This window comes from Protopterus annectens, chromosome 7.part1 (assembly GCF_019279795.1).
Source record: "Protopterus annectens isolate FY-2018-M chromosome 7.part1, PAN1.0, whole genome shotgun sequence".
NCBI lineage: Eukaryota > Metazoa > Chordata > Ceratodontiformes > Protopteridae > Protopterus > Protopterus annectens.
In genome coordinates, this window is record NC_056740.1 from 174,336,178 (window position 1) to 174,352,047 (window position 15,870).

A 15,870-nucleotide genomic window follows, 5' to 3' on the forward strand; every position below is an offset into this window, starting at 1 on the left:
GGTTGACTTCTTTGAGTCAGTTACCAGGGCTGTGGATGAAGGTAAGGCAGTGCATACAGCCTACCTCGATCTGGCAAAGGCCTTTGATACCATTCCTCACTCAGGAATTATTGATAAACTCACCAAACTAGACATCAACCCCTATATCACTAGGTGGGTTGCAAATTGGCTCACAGATAGAGCACACAGTATGAAAGTAGTGAACTCCAAGCCAGACTGCCGACCAGTCACAAGTGGAGTCCCACAGGGGTTGGTCCTGGGTCCCCTCCTGTTCAGCATCTACTTCTCAGAAGTCTAGGCCAACACAAAGGAAATCTGGCTGACCAAGTTCCCAGATGACTGCAAGCTGGGAGCCATTGTTAACTCCCCAAGTGATGCAGACATCCTACAGAAAGGCCTCACTGAGACCAATAACTGGTGTCGAAACCATGGCCTTAAGCTTAACGCCAAAAAATGCATCGTCATCCCCCTTTGGTAAAAACTCAGTTCCCACTAATTACCACATTGATGGGAGCCCACTGAACACTGAAGGCATTACAAGAGATATGGGGACGCAGGTTAATAGCCACATTGCCACTGTGGTCAGAAAGTCCTTCTATGTGGCACATCTCATTACCAAGGGTTTTGTATCCAGGAAGAAAGAGGTCATCATCTCTCTCTACTTGCCTCATTAGACCAATCATTGAGTATAATGCCCGATTTGGCATGTACCTCACTAGACACCTGCAATAGCTGGAGAGGCCACAGAAGTACCTCACGAAGAGGATCCTAGGCATTAAACACATGTTCTACATGGACAGACTCAAAAGACTCCAGCTATTCTCTGTCTCATATCGCCTACTTAGAGGCGATCTCTGCTTGACTTACAAAGCCATGTCTGACCCAGCTCTGTTAGAAATGCTACATCTAAAGAAATCCCAATCCCTCCACACCACATGCTCCAGAGACCTCAGACTCATTACCACAATCAACAGAACATGCTGGAGGGACAGGTTCGTCACCCAGAGACTGCCCATGCTCTGGAATAGACTTTCCATACACGTCAAGCAGAGCACCTCGTTGTCCCTCTTCAAGAGAAATCTTGATGAGTGGATGGGTAATAGAAAGTTCACCCCAGGGATCACTCCAGTGGATCTACTTGATAGAGGCATTGGGAACTAATGCTGGGCGGTACGATGCCAGGGGACTTCTATGGGCTAGGATTGTAAAGGCTCCAGGGCCATTAGCCTAATACACACCTATGAACCTAAGAACAACATATTGGAGGTGGTAGTTGAAAGAGCCTTGCTTTTCAGTATTTTTGATGAGATGTATACAGTGTTACTGTCTCCAAAGGAATACAAATAGAAATCAAATCCTTGTTGGTAAGTGAGAGATAGGAAGGGGGCCTGGGGGTGTCATCATATTGTCATCAATGTAGTCAACTCTCCTTTTGTGATGCAGAAGTTGTAAAGTGATTAATAAAATAGTCATTAACTCAAGGTTAAGCCATAGTCATGCCATGTTGTGAGCATTCTTCTCATTTACTGAACTCATTAAAAGGATGTGAGTCTAACAGACAGAACGCAAAAGAAGAGTTCTGAAGTAATTCAAGTCTTGCGGGGTCTATAATGTAAAGAAGACTTGGAGGCCAGCATTTTGCCACTCCAGACCATGGAGGTAAAGACTAACAGAGGTAAGATATGCATTTAGCATTTATGAAATTGAGTGGTGTAATAAGGGGATATGACATTGATGATAAAGGAAAGGAAGAGAAAAGGGGATACAAGTAAATTATGCAGAAAAATATCAGAAAACACACACATGGATTGTGGGGGACATATGTGGAGCCGATGTCTAAATACATTATTCAAAATTTGTAGTGCCATAAAAACAAGATGGTAAGTTAGGAAATGGAAGGAACAGCTGCAGAGAGGCTAGATATAATAGTCTGTGTACTTTGTCAAATGTTTGATAGTATGTAGGCATACTATCTTTTTGTAACTGACAAGTAATCAGTTTGTCTTAGTTACATACATTCCATATTGTTTGACTTCCACCCCACTTGTTATGTGAGAATGTGTGTGTGTGTGTGTGTGATCATGCGTGCGCATGTGTGTTTTGTGTGTGTGTGTGTGTGTGTGTGTGTGTGTGTGTGTGTGTGTGTGTGTGTGTGTGTGTGCATATGCGCATGTGTATGTGTGTGTGTGTGTGTGTGTGTGTGTGTGTGTGTGTGTGTGTGTGTGTGTGATGCATGTTTTGTGAGTGTGTGTGTGTGTGTGTGTGTGTGTGTGTGTTTGTTTTGTGTGTGTGCGTGTGTGTGTGTGTGTGTGTGTGTGTGTGTGTGTGTGTGTGTGACTGCGTTTGGGTGGGTTGCACTGTTTATATCTCATTATAGTACATTTCCTACTGCATTTTCCTTCCTTGCCTTCTGAATACTTTGGCCTGTCCTTGCTACAGTGCTTGTATAACTGGCTGTTGTCACAGCTGTAGTCAGTAGCATGAGTCATTTACTCATTTCTCCAGCATGCTGTGCTTGTGTCCTAACTCTTATACTCCCAAGCTCTGTTCAAATATATTTGATTCAGAAGCGCCAAATGCTGTCACAAAACCTCTGCCTCCAATTACACTGGGATCATAGGATCATAGAAGGTAACTAGGTTAATGGCCCCAGGCCCATACAAGCCTAGCCAAGTTCTACCCATGCTCCCAAGGGTGTCTAGTTCAAGTAAACACTAAAATCAGCACCTATTCCCCCTGTCCAAAAGGGACACAGATGGAATCCCTAGGGTGAATTTTCAATTACCCATCCAGTTGCCCAAATTATGCTTAAATAGAGCCAACAAGGGTCTTTTCTTAACAAGAATAGGAAGCTTGTTCCAAAGGTGGGACAACCACTGTGAGGTCACATACCAGGTTAAGGTCCTTTGAGCGAGTGACCTGTGTGCCATTTGACTTGCAAATGTGCAGCAATTCCATTAAAGCTGGGTCAGAGAATGTTCTATATGCAAGGCACAGGATGCCTCAGAGCAGTCTGTAAGACACAGAGTAAAGTGACAATTATTTCAGTATGTCCACATAAGACAAATCTTGAAGACCCTGAATTTTCTTTGTAATGAACCTTTGTGGTCTCTCCAGTTGCTACAGGTGTTTGGAAAGGAACATACCAAAGGGATCTTTGTACTCTATTATTGGCATGATAAGGTAAGAGTACAAGGGGGTTATAACCTCTTTTTTTCTGGAGGCAATGAACTTACTTATGAGATGAGGAATATGAAATGCCCATCTTACCACTGTGGAGACATGGTGATGAAGGTTAAAGTTGCTATCGACCTGTGTGCCCAGATCTCTCACCTCATCGGGGGCTTTAGTGACTGTCTCAAGGAAGTCCATCAAGTTTAACAGGCATGATCTCCCCTTACCATAGCCAAACTGGGTGGGGTGGAGTGTTTGGTTATAGGTTCATAGGTTTATAGGTAGGTACTAGGCTATCTGCCTGAGGGCATTTATAAGCCTAGCCAGAGTGTGTCGGCTTTCGCCGCCCCATTGATTAATTAACTGATCCTCTGTCAAGCACAGCCAATGAAGTTATCCCAGGGGTGTATTTTCTATTACCCATCCACTAGTCAAGGTTTCTCTTGAAGAGTGTCAGTGACGGGCTCTGCCTGATGTAATTTGGAATTTTGTTCCAAAGCATGGGGAGACTCTGTGACAGGAATCTATCCCTCCAGCATGTTCTATTTATTGTTGTGGTGAGGTTTAGCTCACTAGACTGCGTGGCTCACAGTGACTTGGATTTCTTTAGGTGGAGCATGTCCATCAATTCTGAGTTGGACACGGCTTTGTAAGTCAGGCAGAGATCACCTCTGAGTAAGCGATATGCCACTGAGTACAGCCAGAGTTTTTTCAGTCGGGCTGCATAGGACATATGTTTGAGGCCAGTAATCCTCTTGGTGAGGTACTTTTTGGTCTTTCCAGCTGTTGGAAGTGTCTTGTGAGGTACATCCCAAATGGGGCATTGTACTCTATGATGGGTCTAATGAGTGACAAGTAGAGAGGCACTATAACCTCTTTATTTCTAGATGCAAACCCTTTAGTAATTAGATGGGCCACATAGAAGGATTTCCTAACTACTTTGGCAATATGATTGTCAAAGGAGAGATTACTATCTACCTGGGTCCCCAGATTTCTTATTACATCTTCTGTATTAAGGGGGCTGCCTCCTATGTAGTAATTTGTGGGTGTTTTATTTTTCCCAAATGGGATGACTATGCATTTGTTGGCATTTAGCTAGAGGCCATGACTTTATTTTATTTTTATTTATTTTAGTTAACATTTGTTAACCGGGAAAGTCCAACTTGGAACACAGCCAGTTTTCAGCGGAGGCCTGGGGAGAAACATTCCAGATGCATGTCTTTGTAATGTGGGAGGAAAACGGAGTACCCTGAGGAAACCCACACGAATGCAGGGAGGACATGCAGACTCCACACAGAAGGCATCCCAGCCGAGAATCAAACCAGAGAACCTCTTGCTGTGAGGCGACAATGCTACCGCTGCACCACTGCGACGTCCTGACACCAGGTGTCCATCTCAGTAAGGCCCTTTTAGAGGATGTCTGTGTCAGCCGGAGAGTCAGTTATGGCTCCCAGTTTGCAATCATCGGCGAACATGGTTAGCCAGAGTCCTCCTGTGTTTTCCTGTACTTCTGAGAAGTATATGCCAAACAGTAGGGGTCCGAGGACTGAGCCTTGCGGGACACCACTTGTAACTGATTTAGAATCAGACATGGGGCCTGCTATTCTTATCATGTGAGTTCTGTCTGTAAGCCAGTTGGCAACCCATCTCATGACGTAGGGGTTTATGTTCAGGCTGGTGAGTTTTTCTGTAATACCCGAGTGGGGAATGGTGTCAAAAGTTTTGGCAAGGTCAAGGAAGGCTGTGTGAAGCACGTTTCCCTCATCTATGGCCTTGGTGATTGTCTCAATGAAGTCAACCAGGTTTAGTAGGCATGATCTGCCCTTAACAAAGCCGAACTGGGTCAGGTCAAGTGTTTGGAGGTTCCCAATGTGTTTGTTAATGAGTTCCATGATGATGCGCTCCATAGCCTTGCAGACCAGGCTAGTCAGGCTTATGGGGCGATAGTTACCAGGGTCAGCTGTGGTTCCTCCTTTGTGGAGAGGAATAACCACTGCTGTGCACCATTCTATGGGCATGTAGCCTGTGGAGAGGCTGAGGTTGAACAGCGTGTTTAGGTGGGGGGTTAGTTCGTTCTGTAGTTTGTGCAAGATGTAGCCTGGGACACCATCTGGTCCCATTGGTGCTGTGTTTTTGGCTTTTGAAAGGGCTGTTTTCACCTGTGCGTCTGTGATTTTTCGACACTACAATTTACCAGTATTGTTGTGGGCCCTTTTGGAGGTGAGAGGGGGGTGAAATTTGCACTGAATCTATCTGCCAGGATGTTGGCAATATCAGTAGGTTCAGTATATTTTTTGCTATTTTGCACTAGTTCAGTGCATATCTGCGAGTTGCCATTTAGATTCTTAACATAGCTAAAGAAGGCTTTGTGGTTGTCTTTTGAATTCTTGGTTATTTTTCTTTCTAAGTTAGCCTTGGATGATTTCATGAGGAACCTTAGTTTCTTACTGATACTGATCAGGGATGTCTTTCCTTCTTGGGATTTGCTTTTTTTCTGAACTAGTTTTCTCCTTCTATTGTATAGCCTGATTATTGCAGGGGTCCACCAAACTGGTTTCCTTCTCTTAGAGGAGTGAGTCTTGGTTTTGCTAGGTATGACATGATCCATGCATCCTTGTAGGTGCTCATAGAGTGCATTTGTAAAGGTTTCAGCATTTGGGCAGCATTATCCTTTAGCGTGGGGGCTGTGAAACTTACCACCTCTGTCTTAAGTAAGGTGAAGTTTGCTTTAGAAAAGTTTTTTTACTGTGTTTTCCTTAGTTGGGGGTGGTGGTGGGGTGTAGACATCCAGAGTGATTAGTTTATGGTCTGATCTAATCAATGACGGGTTGACCTCTGGTGTGAAACACCTGTCGCCATGTTGGTGATGACCAGGTCCAATATGTTTTCACCTCTGGTAGGGGAGTTTACCAGCTGATCCAAGGTGTTTGAGTTGATTAATTCCAGGAAGTGCTGGACCTGGAAATTTGTACTCAAGTAGTTTTCCCAGTGAATGGTAGGGTGATGGAAATCACTCAATATCAGGGTGTTCGGTAGTACCTTCATGTTTTCCAGTGTCTCCAGAAAGGTGGAGTGGTGGTCCTGGGTCACGTAGGGTGATCTGTAGCAGGCCACAATTTGCATTGTAGATTTGCCCAGTGTTAGTTGCAGATGGATGATCTCAGAGGTATCATGCTGCGCCACTAACCTGGAGGTGTAGGTATCCTTGATGAATATGGATACACCCCCTCCTTTTGTGTTTTGTTCTGTGTTCTGTGGCCGAAACGTGTGGTATGAGTTGTAGCCCGGTAGTGCTGGGGTGCTCTCTGGAGCCTTGAACCAGGTTTCATTTACTGCACAGATGTCGATGTTCTCCATACTGAGGAGTGCTCCGAGCGCGTGCATTTTGAGATTTAAACTCCTTTCATTGAGTAGCATAACCCTCAGTTTTTGGTTAATTGTGCTGTTTACAGAGGTGGGTTTGACTTTTGAGCCTTGCCTAAAAAAGGTACTATGGGGGCAGCAAGAGCCTTGGCTAGTATTTGAAAGCCTAGGGGTGACAGGTGCAAGCCGTCTCTTGTGAAGCAACGCGGCTTGTCGAGCATGTCATCCCAGGCTGACGGACACTGGATCCCCTTTGAATGACACCAGAAGCTTAGCCAATTGTTGAAATTGATCATTTTTTTCTTTATACTGAGGTATCATTCTTGGTGAGGGCAGGATGCTACTCAGGGTCAGGGTCATACCAGCCTGGGCTGCATGATCAGAGAGCTCTTCCATGTCTCTTTTCATGTAGTCCAGGGAGGTACATCTCAGGTCATTCACACCAACATGAACAATGACAGAGTCATATTTGTACTTGTTCTGGAGTGACCTGAGTGCTTGTGTTATGTGGGGGATTCTGGCTCTTGACAGGCAGTAAACAGTAACCTTCTGCTTCTCCAGCCTAGTGAGTGGGACGTCAGTGTGTCTGACTATAGAGTCACCTATTACTAGGGTTTTAGGTATGTTAGTTCACCTTAAGGGCTGTGATTGTGTGGCACACTGATTTTGTGTTTTATGTGTTGTCTGGTTTGTGACAGGAAGTGCAGGTTGTTTGGGTGTCTGCTTTGGAGGTCTCTGATGCTTTTGCAGGTTTTTATTTAGAGCCTCCGAGTATGATTTTGTGTATTTATGTGTATTTTTTGCCAGTGCTGTTTTAGTAGGTCTGTGTGCAGCTGGAGCTGTGGTACAAGTGTTAACCTTCTCCTCTTGACTGTCTGTTCCAGTCTTGCGTGGAGACAGCTTAGCTCCAGTTTGGCTGTATAATTTCATCTCTTGCATATGTTAGTGTTTTGTGGTAGGTGGAGAGGGTTGTCTGTGTACATGAGGCAGTTGTAACATTGCCTCAGGATACCCAGATTTACCAGCTGGGCTGGAGAGTGCACCTGAGGTTGCCCTTTGGTCATGCCTGAATAGTAGGTTGAGCTGCTTAGTTGCTTGGTTGGTGAAGGGTGAATAAAGAGCCTTGCCCTGCTGGGCAATCAGTGTCAGGGTATATTAGTGCTTGCTATTAGGTCTGAGCAAGTGCTGGGCTATAAGATGCTTTTTGAGTGCTTAGGTTGAGAGTTAGACTAGTTTCAAGGGAAAAACTGAAGAGGAGACTTAGTGGAGCTGGGAATAATTTAACCGTAGCTAACCGGCACTGCCCGGTGAGCAAAACTGTGCAAACGTGGTTTTTATAGTAGGAAAATGAAAGAGATATAAATTAGCCCAATACGGCCAATAAACTTTTAACTTCTGGGGTGGAACCACTCCTCCAGGGACAGATAGGGTGCTCAAAGCTCCCCTCTCTCACAGGTGAACAGAAAAATGTCCTTCTATCCAAGTAAGGTATGGGCAACTCAGAAACTAGTATCACAGCGTTGAATTCAGCACTAGCCTGAAAACTGGACTGTAATAGCTTAGAAAGGCAGAAAACAAGGAATTGTTTTGTTTTTTTTTTGTCTGATTTTTTGAAAAGATAAGGCAAAAATGGTAAAAAAATACACTTAAAACAGCTTTACATGACTGCAAACAATCAGAAAAGGCTATTGCACTTTAGTGTGTATCCTACAACAGTTAACAAATTATTTAAACAAAAAACAACTTTTTAAAAGTGCAGGCAATCAAATAAGTACAATATGTGAAAAAAACAAGCTTTTAAATCACAATAAATGCTGGAAAATCTGCATTTAGGCGGAAAACAGTTAAGTACAGCAAGAAAGTACAGAAAACGGATACTTAATCACTCAAAAGTCTCTCTTCTAAGCTAGAAGGCTTGTATCAGTTTAAGACTTTCTAGGGCTACCCAGTAGGTTAGTTACAGGAAAGATGGGAAACAAGCGCAGATGTGGTGTTTTAAACCAGAAAGTTGAAAGAGACAGACAAACTGTCCAAATGGTCAATAAACTACAATTTCTGGGCCAAGAACCTCTCCTCTCATGGTTGACAGGCTACCTAGTGCTTACCACTCCCAATGTTAAGCTAGAAGGCTTTCTTCCAACATAGAAAGGCTTGTGGGGCTCAGAAGCTTACCAACAGTCCTGGATGCAGCAACTCTGTATCTGGTCTAGCCTAGTTACAGGAAAGGTGGGAAACAAGCACAAGTGTGGCTTTTAAACCAGAACGTTGAAAGAGATGGAAAAAAACTGCCCAAACAGCCATTAGCTACAATTTCTGGGCCAAGAACCACTCATCTTGAGGTAGATAGACTACCTAATGCTTACCACTCCCACTGATAAGCTAGAAGGCTTCCCTCCAACACAGAAAGGCTTGGGAGGCTCAGAAGCTTACAAAGAGTCCTGGATACAGCAAATCTGTACCTGGACTAGACTAGTTACAGGAGAGGTGGGGAACAACTACAAACGTAGGCTTTTAAGCCAGCAAGTTGAATAAGATGGAAAACTGCCCAAACGGCCAAATAAACTACAATTTCTGGCACAAAACTCACTCTTCCTGTGGAGGATAAGCTACCTAGTGCTTACCACTCCCACTGATAAGCTAGAAAGCTTCCCTCCAACACAGAAAGGCTTGGGGGCTCAGAAGCTTACCAACAATCCTGGATACAGCAACTCTGTAACCGGACTAGGCTAGTTATAGGAATGGCTGGAAACAGGCACAAGTGCTGCTTTCAAATCAGAAAATTAAATGAGATGGAAAAAAACTGCTCAAACAGCCAATAGCTACAATTTCTGGGCCAGGGACCACTCCTCTTATGGTAGATAGGCTACCTGATGCTTACCACTCCCACTGATAAACTAGAAGGCTTCCCTCCAATACGGAAATGCTTGGGGGGCTCAGAAGCTTACAAAGAGTCCTGGATACAGCAAATCTGTACCTGGACTAGACTAGTAACAGGAAAGGCAGGAAACAAGCACAAACACAGACTTTTAAATCAGAAGGTTGAAAGAGATGGAAAAGTTCCCAAACGGCCAATAAACTATAATTTCTGGGCCAGAAACCACTCCTCCTGTGGTACGATAAGCTAGAAGGCTTCTCTCCAACACAGAAGGGCTTGGGGGGGCGGGGCTCAGAAGCTTATCAACAGTCCTGGATACAGCAAATCTGTACCTGGAATACACTAGTTATAGGAAAGGCAGGGACCAAACACAAAACGGGCTTTTAACTAGAAAGTAGAAAGAGATGGAAAAACTGCCCAAATGGCCAATGAAGTACAATTTCAGGGCCAAAACCCACTCTTCCCATGGTAGATAGGCTACATAGTGCTTACCACTCCCACTGATAAGCTAGAAGGCTTCTCTGCAACACAGAAAGGATTGGTGGGGGGGCTCAGAAGCTTACCAACATTCCTGGATATAGCAAGTCTGTATCTGAACTTGACTAGTTACAGGAAAGGCAGGAAACTAGCTTAGATTTTTTTTTTGTTACAGAAAAGCAGATAAAACAGCAGTAAATACAATTCAAATTGTAGTGCAGGCCAGCACACCTGGGTGTGTAGCAACACTACTGCAAATACAGTTCAAATAAATGCAATTAAATTAACAAATGACTAAAAAACAAGTGCAGAAGGCAGTAAATTAGAAGGCTACTAACAAGCAGTAATAAGTGCAGAGTAAGAGTGACTGAACAGATAACAGCACACAGAAGAGCAACTAAGACAGATACAGTAAGAGCAGCTGAATAAAAAAAAAAAAAAAATATATATATATATATATATATATATATATATATATATATATATTTTTTTTTTTTTTTTTTGAGGGAGGGAACAGAGCAGGATTAAGAGGCTACAGGGGTTGTCCTTCCCAAATGCTCTCTTTTGACACAGTAGGAGTGCCTGAAATCAGAATATGATCTCACTGCACTCAGTTGAGTGAGCAAATGAGATGGGCCCAGAAGGAGTATCCAAATACAAATCTACAAGAAGGGCGGGCAATTTCAAAGCCACCAACATTAACACCAAAACAAGAACAGGGAGGGTGGATGGGGAACTAATTGTAGAGAGACAGCCACAACTTCAGTTGAGTAAATATTCAGTGAAAAACACAAATAAATAAATTAAATACAGTACTATATGCAAAAGAGCAGATAAAAGTGTACTTAAACTCACTTATATGTCCAGATGATTTCAGGTAGATGTTAGCCAGCCAAAGCTCTGATATTAAGCAGAGATAACTCAAAATATACCACTTATATAAGGCAAGACAGAATGTCAGTGATGAGCTGAAACTACCCCCAGTGCTATCAATGGCTACACAGAAATTCTAAAAAGTACTCTGTAGAGAGACAGCCACAACTTCAGTTGAGTTAATATTCAGTGAAAAACACAAATAAATGAATTAAATACAGTACTATATGCAAAAGAGCAGATAAATGTGTACTTAAATTCAATTATACGTCCAGCTGATTTCAGGTAGATGTTAGCCGGCCAAAGCACTGATATTAAGCAGAGATAACTCAAAATGTACCACTTATATAGAGCAAGACAGAATGTCAGTGATTAGCTGAAACTACCCCCCACTGCTATCAATGGCTACACAGAAATTCTAAAAGGTATTCTGTAGAGAGACAGCCACAACTTCAGTTGAGTTAATATTCAGTGAAAAACACAAATAAATAAATTAAATACAGTACTATATACAAAAGAGCAGATAAAAGTGTACTTAAATTCACTTATACGTCCAGCTGATTTCAGGTAGATGTTAGCCGGCCAAAGATCTGATATTAAGTGATATCTTTGTTAATAAAGTCCATGATCATTTGTTCCATGGTCTTACAGATAAGGCTTGTCAGGCTGATAGGTCTATAGTTCCCGGAGTCTGTGGATGCATCCTCTTTGGGCAAAGGGAAGACAGTACTTAGGCTGTGATTGAAAAGCATGCTCAATGGTGATGGTCATTCCTGTTTTAATCCATGTAGAACACAGCCCAGGATGTTGTCTGGTCCCATGGAGGCTGTGTTTTTGGCCTTGGAGAGGGCATTTAAGACCTGTTCCTCAGAGATACTAGGTGAGGGACAGGTGTTAGGGGTGCTTTGGGGTATATGTGGTGGGGACAGGGGAGTGAAGTTTTCACTGAACCTGTCAGCCAGCAAGTTTGCTATATCTACAGTTTCTGTATATGTAGTGCAATTCGCTACTAGTTCAGGGCAAATCTGGGCCTTACATTTGAGGTTATGGATGTAACTAAAGAATGTCTTGTGGTTATCCTTAGTTAGGGAAGCTAATTTGGATTCATAGTTAGCTTTTGAGGACTTCACTAGGAATCTTATTTGCTTGTTTAAGTTGAGGACAGTGTGTTCCAGTTTTGAGACTGTTCCTTCCTACTCTTAGACAGCAATTTCTTTCTCCTACTGTATAGCCTATTAATGGTAGTTGTCCAGCAGACAGGTTTGTTTTTTCTTGATCTTGCTTTGGTTCTATCAGGTATGGCAGAGTCAAAACAATTGTACTGGTGCTTGTATAAAGCATTGGTGTATAACTCAGCATAGGTGTCTGTTCCATCAGTGGGAGGAAGGCTATGAAGCTATTTATGCTGTCATGTAAGAGGTTGCATTTGGCCTTGGAGAAGTTTCTTAGTCTAGTTGTTGCTAATGGGGGGGGGTCTTGTGTTATAGTTACTTTTAGCGAGACTGATTTGTGGTCAGATCTCACCATGGGTGGCACACACTGGGGGTTGTGCAGTGAGCACCAGATCCAGGATGTTTAAGCCTCTTGTTGGTGTGTCAACCAGCTGGTCAAGGGCACTGGAGTTAATAAAGTCTAGGAAACTTTGGGCAAGTGAGTTAGAACATGTATAATTTACCCAGTCAATGGATGGGTAAAGTCACCTAAAACCAGGGTGTTTGGTTGTATCTTGATTGACTCAAGTAGATCAAAGTAGGCTGAGTGGATGTCCTGATTCATGGAGGGGGTCCTATAGCTGGCAATGACTGAAGAGGGGGTCTTACATACAGACAATTGCACCTGAAGTAATTAAACAGAATCGTGCTATTTAACCACTCTAGAGGTGTAATTATCTTTAATGAATATTGGTACACCACCTCCTTTAGTTCTCATGCCTTCAGTTAGTGGTCTTAACATGTGGAAGGAAATGCAACCTGGTATAGCTGGGGTGTTCTCCACAGCCTTAAACCAGGTGCAGTGACTGCACAAATGTCAGCATCTTCCAAGATGAAGACTGCTTCCAGTGAGTGTAGTTTCTGGTTTAGACTCCTAACATTTAGCAGCATAATCTGTTGTTGGTTTTAGAGGGTATTTTTATATCAGGAATTTTGTTCTTGTGACATTGCCTAAAAAAAGGGCACAATGGGGGTGGCAAGAGCCTTAGCCAGTAACCAAAATCCAGGGGTGACAGATAAAGACCATTTCTGGCATATCATCAAGGTCTGCAGACCATGTCATCCCAGGCTGACAGATACTGTATCCCCTTTGAATGACACCAGAAACCAAGCCAATAGTTGAAGTCAATCATTTTTGTTTGTATTGAGGTATCATCCTAGGTGAAGGTAAAATGCTGCTTAAGGCTAGGGACATACGTGCCTGAGGCACATAATCAGAGAGCTCAGTCATGTCAATCTTCATATAGTCCAGCGAGGTGCATCTCAAGTCATTCACACTAACATGGACTAAGACAGAGTCATAACAGTGCCTGTTGTGAGAGACATGAGTGTGTGTTTAATGTGGTGGATCCTGGCACCTGACAGACACCTGACCATGACTTTTTCCTTATCCAGCCTGGTGAGAGTGACATCTGTGTGTCTCACAATTGAGTCACCTATGACTAAGATGTTTGTTTTTGTGTTATGCCTTAGGGGCTTAACTGGTGAGACACTGGTGTGTGATATACTATATGTACTATGTTTTGTAGGGGATGTATTATGTGAATCGTAATTGTGTTTGTGTTTGGGAGGTCTCTGACGTGTAGGTAAGCTTATGGTAAGGACCTCCGCATATGTAGGTTTATGTGTTGTTGGCTTGGTAGGTGCAGGAGGTGAGGTGTGCATGTTGACAACCTGCTTGGTATCAGATGAGCTGACTGGTGAGTGAGAGAACCTGGATTCTAGGTTCTTGATAAAGATGTACCTCTAACATAATGAATTTGTGCAGTCTAGAAGACGTGAGTTGTCAATGTACATGAGGCAATTGCTAAATTGCCTCAGGATGCTCCGGTCAACCAGGCTGGCTGGAGAAACTGTGTGAACTTATCTGTCTATAATGTTAGGTAAGTTGATGCGGTCAGAAAACAGGGAGAGGACAGGAAAGGCCAGGTAAAGTAGATGGCAGGAGAAGTGGGCAAAAAATATGAAGGGCTAGTGTGTAGAATCTGTGTTGGTACCTTAGGAGCTTCGCTGAATGTATCACCTGTCAGTGAGGTGCAATCATGAGAACTCACCAATGGAGCACCAGCAGAGTACTAAGGGAAAATTTCCAGGCAGAAGTGTTTGCATCTCTAACCACCAATGGTGCCCACCACTAACTGGCAGTGTGCGATGCTCAAACAAGAGGAAACATGGTGCTTATGTAGCTAATAAGAGCAAACTGATTTAAACAAATTAACCAATAAAAAAGCTCAAAACTGAACCCTGTTTCAGCAACCTTCAATCAGATGAGTACTAACTGCACATTCTTGCCACTAGGGTGCAGGGAAACTCTCTCCAACAGAAGATGGCCTGGTTTAGTGCTCAAGTTATATAAACAGAACTAGATTCAGCAGACTTGAATCTATACTATGTTACAGCAAACAAAGTTCAACAATTTCATAAAAACAGTTCAAATAAGCAGTGATATGGTAAAAATACAGTTCAAAAGTGCAATATGCAGTAGAAAAATTCTACTTAAGTTTTGCAGAGATCAGAAGATCCCTTGGATTGATTAGATAAATACAGCAGAGCAACAGCTGGTCAGCAAACTGTGGAGCTCTGCTAAAACAAGCACAGAGCTGCACAAATGCTGTGCTTATGTAGCAAACAAGAGCAAACTGATTTAAACTAATTAACCAATAAAAAAGCTCAAAACTGAGCCCTAATGTGCTGCTTACTTAAGCAGTCCACCAAGTTAAGGCTTTTCACTGCATAAATAAAATAAGAAAGAGCAATACGGCTCACAGATAAGAAACCAGAAACCTTTATTTAGCGCTTTTGTCAGCTGTCAGCATTGACTTCTTCAGAATACAAAAAAGCATACTGAACCACTTGTTAAATATGCACTTTTGTCACATGACTTACACTAATTAAACAATTAATTAATTTTAAAAGGTGTATGTTCATATTATTAAAAAAACTGAAATTAATGATAAATTCCCTATAATACTAGCAGCAGGAAAAACATAATTTTCTATACGTAACATTGAAAGCAGCTTTTGGAACAGACAGAGCCGCGTTGTGCAATCTGGGATGATAAAACATATAAAAACCTGTACAAAGCTAATAATCAAATTCTCAGAAACAAATAACAATAAATAACCTCTTAATTCTTTCACAGTCTATTAACTTAAAATGTCCTTAATAACATTACATTTTTATTTACATATGAAATTCAGCTTTTAACTTGAGATAGTGAGAAATGGAACCAAGTTTCATTAAGCCCAGGGGGGTATGTTGCATTGCACTTAAGCTGCCACATTAATTCTCGATAGTCTAAAAAAATGTCAGAAGTACTCCCCCGTCTTTGTTTCCTATCTTTTCAAGGGCACTAAATTTAAACTGATGACCAGGGTGTTCTTTTATGTGTTTGTATAACGCATTCTTAAGAGTGTTCTTTTTAATGTCATATAAATGTTGATAAACTCACTTATTGAGGCTATTAATAGTCTTCCCTAAATAGAAACTATAGCACTGTTGGCAAATTGCTATATATATATATATATATATATATATATATATATATATATATATATATATATATTAGACATCTACTTTGACAATTAAACCTTTGCTTCAGGACTACCCTACCAAAACCCCTACAGAGACTCATTCTCCAAAATGTATGGGCATTGATTACAATGTACACATTTCTCCATCTTACCTTTGTTCACATTGGTTACATTAGTTTCAAGTAAGTTTTTTATTGACTTGTCTTTCTTATATACTACTACTTGATAGTCACCTAATTTATTTTTAAATTGTTGTTCCATGTCATAAGTACCCAGCTGTGATTTAAAATTTCTTTGATTTTACCAAAAAGTGGACTAAAAGTAAAAACCATAGTGTTGAAAAGAATTCTTGGTAATGTGTGGA